Source organism: Octodon degus, unplaced genomic scaffold, assembly GCF_000260255.1.
Source record: "Octodon degus isolate 3935 unplaced genomic scaffold, OctDeg1.0 scaffold00004, whole genome shotgun sequence".
In the NCBI taxonomy this organism is placed as follows: Eukaryota; Metazoa; Chordata; class Mammalia; order Rodentia; family Octodontidae; genus Octodon; species Octodon degus.
In genome coordinates, this window is record NW_004524580.1 from 28,508,330 (window position 1) to 28,518,144 (window position 9,815).

The window sequence follows — 9,815 nt, forward strand, 5'->3', positions numbered from 1 at the left end:
ACTTTGTCAAAAGCCTTTTCTGCATCAATGGAGATGATCATGTGGTTTTTAGTTTTCGCTCTATTGATATAGTGTATTACATTTATAGATTTTCGAATACTGAACCATCCTTGCATTCCTGGGATGAATCCTACCTGGTCATGGTGTATGATCTTCTTGATGATTTGCTGTATTTTATTTGCTAGTATTTTACTTAGGATTTTGGCATCTATGTTCATGAGGGAGATTGGCCTGTAGTTCTCTTTCTTAGTTGCATCTTTCTCTGTTTTTGGTATCTAGCATAGATTTTTGAAGATAATAATATTTAAAACCAAGAAAAGGGCTGGGCTGGCCAAATAGCTCAACGGATTAAAGCACCTGCAAGCAGGTACAGGGGTTGAGGGTTCAATCCCCAGGCCTGCCATGCCGGCCCCACCCCCAGTGCATGCTGAGACAGCAGTGGAGATTGAGCATAGTGGTGCACAACTGTAATCCCAGCTCTTGGAAGGTAGTAAGCAGAAAAATCATTATGAGTCCAATCTAGTTGTGAGACCATGAACACCCTGTTGACCTTTCCCTAAAATACAGGAAAAAAAAAAAAAAAGAAAGAAAGAAAAAACAGGTTGCAGACATAACTCAGCAGCATGAGCGCCTGTCTGGAAAACACAAGGTCCTGAGTTCAACCACCAGTACCAAATAAACAAAAAAAAAAAAAAAAAAGAAAAGAAAAGAAAGAAACATGCTTTTAAAAAGAAATTTACTTCATGAAGACCTGTTTCAACTGCAGACGAAAAAATTACAAAGTAAAAACCTTTACTATCTATTGTATATATGTTAAATTTTAACATTAAAAAACATGGAAAGATATCAACATATTTGGTGAAAGCAATAAAATCTTACCAGACATGTATATTTATAGTCATTTTTTAATCTTAAAAAACCTACTAGCTAATAATACTTTAAGGAAATTATCCTTACCTATAAGATTAATATATTTCCAAGGTGATGTTTTCATAGCCATACACATACTTTTTATTGTGTTTCATTTTCTGAATAAACAAGTGGGTTTAATTTCCTGAGTAAACAGTCATTCTTGATACTGAACAGAATACAAATTCACTGAAGGACTTACGAAATTTCTTAAAAACCCTAGAGCAATATACTTCACCCAGAGAACCACTTATTAATAAGCACTTATCATAAAGGACTAAAAGTCAATGTCATACCAAAATTTTAAATGACATCATGCATCCCTCTATTTAATAAATTATTTCAAAATCAGGTCACAATTGACAGACACTATCTTGGGCAGACGGGAGAGAGTAGATAAGCAGAGAAAATTTCCTTTTCTCTACTGAAGCATGTCCACCAACTGTCATATCTGGAAAACAGCCAATGTGAGCACTTTATTTGCAAAAAAGAAAGAGACTTGAAATATGAGAAAATGTGTGCTATATAAATGTGGAACAGAGAGAATTCTTTGAGGATTCACATTTATGGATGTTTAGAAATGTTACCAAGACAGATTAAAAGCACAAGTTCATCCATTAAACAAATTGTAAAAATCAAGCTTTACCTTCTCTTCCAGGGTCTGACCATCTATTTATCCAGGGAAAAGTTCCCTTATACTCTTCCAGGACAGATAATCTGGCCTCATGGATATTTTACTGAATTAACAACATAAATTACCTTGAGAAAACCTCAGACAAATAACCTTCATTTCCTACTATTTCCTAACCCTTTTGTTCCCTCTTTATTCACAGGGAATTTTCAAGTTTCCTTTCCACAGGGCTTGCCAGCAAATGCTGAGCTGCTGAGGGAAAACAGCTGAACTATTAAAGAAACAAATCAGAGCAAAAAGAGGCAGGGAACCTAAGAATATTAAAAACTAAAGATGGGAAAAGAGAAAATTGTGGATTGTGTCCGAACTTCTACATCTAGGTGAGTAGTATCAGTTCAAGTTGGGGCCCTATACATAGACAACTAAGTGTCCATGAGGGTTTTCTAAATGGACATCTGATTTAAAATAAATAAATATCAAATCTAATAATGGTGGCATGCTGCACCAGCCCCGCCCTCGGGCACACTGAGCTGGCAATGGAGTGTGGGCATGGTGGCACATGCCTGTAATCCCAACACTAGGGAGGCTGAAAACAGGAGGATCACTACAAGTCCAAGCTGCATAGTGAGATTCTACACAAAAATAAATAAAGGTGGGGTTTCTAATATTCATAGCCAATTACTAGGGCAAACAAGAGAAGTATTTTATTTTGAGTAACTTCACTAGTAGAAACTGACAGTTTTAACAGTTCTATTAACACCAAAGCCACCTTGGATAAGGTGCGCAACTGTGTTACATTGTACTTTGATTCCTTACAAAAGTGAGGGAAGTTTAACAGTAAGTGGAAATCATAAAGTGAAGATAGGCTTTTGGGTTGACTGTATTCTCTCAAGAAATTCATAAAATGGTTGAGTTAATAATTTTTCCAGCAGTTCCTTTCCTGAGATTCTTGTCCTCTTTCTCCTCCTCAGTTACATGGATATGTTCAAAAAGACCCAGCATGCCCTAGTTTATACTAAAAGATCTCATCCCTTGGTGTCTTTGTTGCCTTGGCTCCTTGTCTTTCCACAACCTTGACAGTTCAATGTTTCCAAGATTCTATTGTAAATACATACAGTCTTGTAAATTCTTCTTTTCCTTTAAAGAGCAAACAAGCAAGACTTCCAAGGAAGGTCACAGTAGTCACAAATCCATTCTTTCTATGAACGAAATGGCAATATGGACTAGACTGCTGTGCAAATAAGTATCTGTCAATCCCCAGATCCAAGAGTTCTGGAGAAATTTTTGAAGAGTAATAGAGAACAGATGGGATAAGGCACTCCAAATGGTCCTCTGTTCTGCTGATGAAATGTCACAAACTGTGAAGTTTTTCTATGAAATCTCAGACTCCATAAAAATAGCAAGCTAAGATCCAAATACTATGGAATACTATGAAAGAGCATATGTTATTAGCGGTTCTAGTAATAAGAAAACAAAAAGTTAAAAAAGAGTGGGAATCATAATCTCCTTAGGTCCCTAGAAATACGTATTTTTTAAAAAATCAAGAACTGTTCAGTTCACTTCTTAAATATTGCAAGTTAAATTCTGGTCATCTTTCCCCAGAGCTTGTTTTCCCAAACCTAGAGAAGTAGAGCACCAACTGATAATACTGCCTGCTGTTTATTTTTAATTTTGGCAAGAAAACCTGAATGGTCTTTTAAAGTACAGAATATAACTATAATGGATTATTTCTACAATGTTCACAACTATTTTTTCCCACTTTCTATAAATAAAATGGTGATATTTTTCAGCTACAACAAACGTTACTAAAGAGCTTCTGGGAACTTCCTTTGTTTAGATTTCTAAGAATTACAGATTCCTAGCAATAAAGTCTGGGGAAACCCCAATATGAACTACTTACTGTCCTGGTTTATTTGGAGCAATAACCATTTCTAGAGAGACATGTAGATTTAGTGTTTTAAAAATATACTTGGTCAATTTCCTAACCTAACGTCTATATGACATTTTAAAAATCATAGGTATATCATATAACAAGAAAAACCTAGTTGCTGAAATTTTCTCTCTATCAAATTCTGAAAACACAAGTTTCTTGGTGAATGACAGTTACTATCTCAGGGCTTTTATAACTCTTTTTCTGCATTATCACCATCTTATTGAAATTCTTGAGAATGCACTTCACTGATAATTATGATAAGGAAGGACCTGCTAAATGGAGTAAAAACTATATAAAGATTTTTCTGTTTCTCATTCAGCAGGGAGGCCTCCTACATCTCCATAACAATATACATAAAAGAAAAGACTCAAAAATTGCGAAGAGCTAACCAGCCTATCAAATTATTCTCTCTTCTGAAATAAAAAAAAGAAGAAAAAAAAGGGTCTAGAACTACTGTACTACATAGTGCTCACATCTTGGTCGCAACTTCCACGTTACCTAAAATTCTTAATTGTCATAGTCTTATTTCCTTCCAACCCAAGATTAGGCATTGCTAACTTGCAAAGTATATCATCATCATCATCATAATTATCATCATCATTGATAAAAGAGCTTTATTTTACCTTTCTCCTCCACTACGTCTTCCATTTTTCTTTGTTCCCTCATTTCCTTTTTCTTCATGTACAGTTCAAATCCTAAAGCTATCATGTAGGGCAGATAGAGGTAAGTATTTACTCAGAAAAAATAGGAAAGTTACACTGGCCTACAGCAAAATAACAGAGCCTAAATCAGAGTAGGAAGATGTCCTTACTGGGCGCAGCCTAGTGTGGGGCAGCAGAGCCTATCTAAGCAAGAAGGTACTTCCAAGGAGAACTAGCATATTAGAGGGCTCAAACAGTGACAGAGGGGAACATCTTGGTATGTGTATCAGAGGTTACAGAGAGAAAGAGAGGACATTCACATGCAATGGTGACCCAGTGCAGGGGGGCTGAGGCCCATCCATGCAGGATGAAAAAGGGGTTCTCCTGGAGATATGGACCAGTACAGGGAGTTGGCACCTTAAAAGCACAAACAGGTGCATATAAGTATTTATGCAAAAGAATAGCCTAGCGTGGAGTGGCAGAGCCTGAAAGGGGTGAAAAGGACATTAATGGAGAGGAAGAGAAGGCAGTGACAAGGACTACATACACATGGAAGTATCAAATAAGGATATGTACCATAATAACAGAAGACAGGTTGGAAGAGCAAAGAAGATACAAATACAGGAAGGGAAAACTAAAACAAACTGTCTGAGGAACTGGACTGAAGTTAGCGACATCATTATAATCTAAGGGTTTAAATAAATATATGCACACACAAATGTAAATGAGTACTTCTGCGTGTATATAAGCATATATATAGTATGAGTATATACACATTTTTCAATTCCTGGAGAGGTGATACCCCAAAAGCTACAAACACACCTAACATCCCAACCTTAGCTTTTAAACAAAATTTTCCAAGAAAAAGAATGTCACTTTAGAAAATAGCTAATTCCAGGATTAGGGCAGGGAAAGATGAATGATGGAACATTTTAGGATTCCAAAAGCTAGGAAGTACATGAAGAATAACTCAAAGAAAGGTTCCTACTAAGCCTAAGATAATTTAAACACCCAGATTAATGAAAGCAATTCATTACAGACTATATAACAAAATAGTATTACTCCATACTAATATAAGTAAATGAAGTTCGATAAGAAATAGAATATTTACGTAATTTAAATGTACTTCTCCACAAAATGATTATTACAGTAAAAAGAGTACAGCAATTATATACACTGAGCTTGACAGTGGCCATTATAAGTAATGAATGTGAACACTGTCAGCAGTAGGACAAATCAAATCACATACTACCCAATAGGAAGTAATGAAAAGAATACAGCATCTCCCTGGGATATTCAAAGATGCATGACCTCAACCTAATCGTAAGAAAACATCAGGACCAACCCAAATTGAGGGACATTTTACAAAATAACTGGCTTATAGTCTCCAAAAATATCAAGATTATCAAAGTCCAAGTAAAACTGAAAAGCTGTTCCAGACTGAAAACTGACATCTGAAAACTAAACACAATGCACAATTCTGAACTATATCCCAACAAAGAACATTACTGAGACAAATAGCCATACTTGAATAGAGTATGGAGACAGCTGACTGGAGTATGAAGTTAATTTGCTGCTTTTAGTGGCTCTATTGTTTGTTATTATGTAAGAGATTACCTCAATTAATAGGATATACAACTTAAGTATTCTAGAATGATCAGATTGACAACTTACTCTAAAGTGGTTCACTGTGGCAAAAAAAAGTTCTTTGAATTTTATGCCCATCTTCTCCAGGATGTATGATTATTTCAAAAGAAAAACAAATATCAGGATTAGTTAAGGAACACCAAGATGGCAGAACAGTAAAGCAGCAAAGAAAAAGTCTCTCTGAGAGATGCAGCCCAGACTGGAATATATCAATGCAAGGAAGACAAGAAGGACAGAAATGGGCCCCCTGGACCCAGAAAAGATCTGAAGCATGAACTGAAGCCTACAGAGTAAAGAGGAAAACCTCAAAGAAAAAGAAAAGGTAGATGGTGGTGCCTTCTCCCTCAAATGGAGCTCACTTGTATGAGAGAAGCAATTCAAACCTGTGGACTCAGTGATTGCTGGTGATCCCACAGGCCTCCATGGAGAGACACAGTAGTGAAGGGAGTACACTGGGGCTGAAGAACTGCATCTAGTGGTTCCTCAGGCCCACAGAAGGTGCACTGATAGATGCAGTCCGAACCAGTCTGGTCTCAGCCAGAAAGTGCAGGCTCACTGAAATTATCCACTATCTCACCAAAAAGCTATTGCTTGCTTGCTAAAATAGATCGGCATGGAGCAGGACTCTGTCTCTACATGTCATCTACCAGTGACAACAGAGACAAACCTGGAAATGGACTTTTTTTCCTATCTGTGTCATTTATTTTTTGTTGTTCCTGTGTTTTTGTTTTTGTTTTTCTCTTTCATTGTTTGATCTTTTTATTAGTGTGAATGTGGTTTCTAGTCTCTTCGGATATGTTGTTCTGGTCTGTTCTTCTTTCTATCTCTTTTTTCTCTCTTTTGCTCTAGTCTTCTGTATCAGTTTCCCAAAATTAGCATGATTCCCCTGAAGCTTTACTTCTAATTTCTTCTATTACTTTTCTATTTTCTCTCTAACCCCTTTTAAATTTTAATCCCTGAGGGGAAATTTGACGTATTAACAACTTACATACTTCATGTAATTTTGACTTGTTTTGGATTTTTTTATATAACTACAAATCTAGTTCATATGGAAAATTTATGGTTAACCCAGTTGTCATTTTCTAGTCTGCTTTTGATGCTATTTCCATTGCTGATGATACATTAGCCAAAAGTAACATAATGGTTCTGAACAGCTATTCTTCTTGGTATTCCAAGACTGAGAATGACTAAGGGTCACAGAAAATACTTCGGCATAGTGCCAAAGAATCAGAGGTTGGGCCAAGCAGGCAGCTTCTCATCACCAACAAATTGAGTCTTGCAACAGACTCAAAACCCAAAAACCAGCTATACCTAAAAGATACCTCAAAGAAATAGTCATTTACTAAGAGTTCTAAATACTAGCAATAAAGCAATCCATCATAGGCAATTTGCAAGCATCACCCCAGGAATTAAACAAAAAAAAAAAAAGGAAAAAATGGTAAGACCCTTAACAAGATGCAACTCCAGACATCAAGTTCACCAAAGGCAAACGCAGGGGGCAATGAGGTGGGACAATCAGAGAACCAGCCACCCACTTGTCCCCTCTAAAATGGCAACAACAAAGCAACTGAATGAGACTATAGAAAAAAAAATCAAATCAGAAATAATTTCTCAGATAACTAGAAAGATGATGTCCTCAATGAAAAACACACCTAATGACTTTAGAGCAGATACAGATAAAAATAGAGGAGCCTAAGAAAATTAAGCTCCATGAATGTTCCATATATGAAAGAAATGGAATTCACAGGCAGAGTCAAGCAGATACCAAGGAGAAGAAAAATGCCATGAAAGTATCACAACAGAATAACCAATATGAGAACAGAATCTCAGATATAGGAGACAGGCTTGCAGTTAGCAATCATTAAGAAAATATATTTAGGGGCTGGGGAGATGTCTCAGTAGAATAAGTGCTTCCCTGGCAAGCACAAGGGTCTAAATTCAATTCCTGGTTCTGCAAAAAATAAATAAATAAATAAATTATATATATATATATATATATATATATATATTTTTTTTTTTTTTTAAATAGCAAGACACATAAGAATCAATCCAGCAGCTGCTAGATGAAGCAAAGAATAACTTACAATTGCTTGGAGTCAATGAAAAGCAGGAGATGGCCAAATGATATTTTTTAAAAAATTGTTCATAGTGATCATGGCAGAAAACTACCCTGCTAGGTAAAAAAAATAAAAAAAATAAAAAAAAAAAAACTGGCCTACATTAATGAGGCATATAGAACTCAAATTAGCCATGATCAAAAACAAAAAATGTACAGCCAGGCATATCATAATCAAAGTTCCAGAAATTCAACACAAAAATAGAATCTTAAAGACTGGTAGAGAAAAGAAACAAACCACGTATAAAGGGAAAGCCCACCACAATTACAGCTGACTTCTCAGCACAAACCCTCAAGTCAAGGAGAGCTTGGAGTGAAATATTTCAGGTTCTAAAGGAAAACAACCTTCAACCCAGACTGATGGATCTCACAAAACTATCTCAAAACTGATAGAGAGGGGCTGGTGAGATGGCTCAGTGGTCTAAAGCACCTACTTAGAACAAGCTTAGCAAAGCAAAGGGACCACGGTTCAATCCCCCAGCACCACATGCCAGCCAGCCCCACCCCCTGGTGGGCTGAGCTGGGCACACACAAATAAATAAATAAATAAATAAATAAATAAAAAACTGATAAAGAAACAAATACTTCTATAACAAAAATCATCTGGGGGCTGAGGAGATAGCTCAGTAGAATCAGCATATGCCTGACAAGTGCAAGATCCTGAGTTCAATCCCCAGTACCACAAAAAAAAAATCACTTGAGGAAAATTAGGACCACCAAACCAGTACTCCAGAATGTTTTCAAGGATGTTCTAGAAAGACATAAATAACAAAGACTACAACTCCATGAACCCCAGTAGAAGGAATCCACCAGGCAACGCAAGCAATTAAGCATGGTGACCAACAATAAAAAAATAATATGGCAAGGATAAGTCAATTCTTAACAGTTGTCACAATCAATGTTAATGGTCTCCATTCACCAATCAAAAACTACAGACTGGCAGAATGGATCAAGAAGCAAGATCCAACAATATACTACATACAAGAAACACATTTGAGAGGGTCAGGGAGATGGCTCAGTAGAATAAGCGCTTGACTGGCAAGCGCAAGGGCCTGAGTTCAATCCCCAGTTCCACAAAAAAAAAAAAAGAAAGAAACACATTTGATTCAAGAAGAAATTCATAGATTAAAAGTCAAAGAATGGAAAACAATACTCCACATGACAGGAACTCAGGAAAAAGCAGAGGCAGCTGTTCTAACTTGCAGACAAAGTGAATTTCAAGCCAAGACTGAGTAAGAGGAACAAAGAAAGTTACTACATCCTTGTAAAGTTAACAATCCAAGAGGAAGAGAATATATATAAAACATTAAGGAACATTAAAAATCAAATAAACACTAATACAATGTACAATTATATTGGGGATCTCAATACCCCACTGTCACCAAAAGACAGATTAATGAGACAAAAAAATCAACAATGAAATATTAGAACTAAACCAAACATTTGAACAAACAGACTTAGTAGATGTCTATAGAGTGTTCCACCTCACACATCAGAAAACATTCTTCTCAGCTGCACATGGAATGTGGTCTCGAAAATAGATCACATACTAGCTCACCAAACATGCTTAAGTAATGGGAAATGAATGGCAAAAGAAACCAAAATAACTTCACACACACATGGAAATTAAGTTGCACCCTCCTGAACAATCAGTGGGTAACAGATGAAATTCAAGAAGAAATTAGTTTCAAAAATTAAATAACAATGACAATATATCATACTGGAACTTAAGGGACACAATGAAAGCAATCCTAAAGGGGAAATTTATAGCAATGAATACCCATATCAGGAAAACAGCAAGCACAAATAAGCAAGTTAACATTTAATCATGAACTTCTAGAAAAAGAAGAGCAGGCATAGCCAAAAGCTAGTACAAAAGAGGAAATTATAAACATCAGAGCAGAATGTAATGCTCTGAAGACAAAAAAAAAAAAAAAA

At 36.1% G+C, this 9,815-nt stretch overlaps 1 protein-coding gene and 1 pseudogene across 5 annotated transcripts in view; both read right to left on the minus strand.

Annotated features, from left to right (window-relative positions):
- LOC105742315 overlaps positions 1-4,181 on the minus strand; it is a 41,490-nt pseudogene extending 37,309 nt beyond the window's left edge.
- Positions 1-9,815, minus strand: part of Anks1b (ankyrin repeat and sterile alpha motif domain containing 1B) — a 1,319,834-nt gene that overhangs the window by 1,289,885 nt on the left and 20,134 nt on the right. The window lies entirely within an intron of this gene.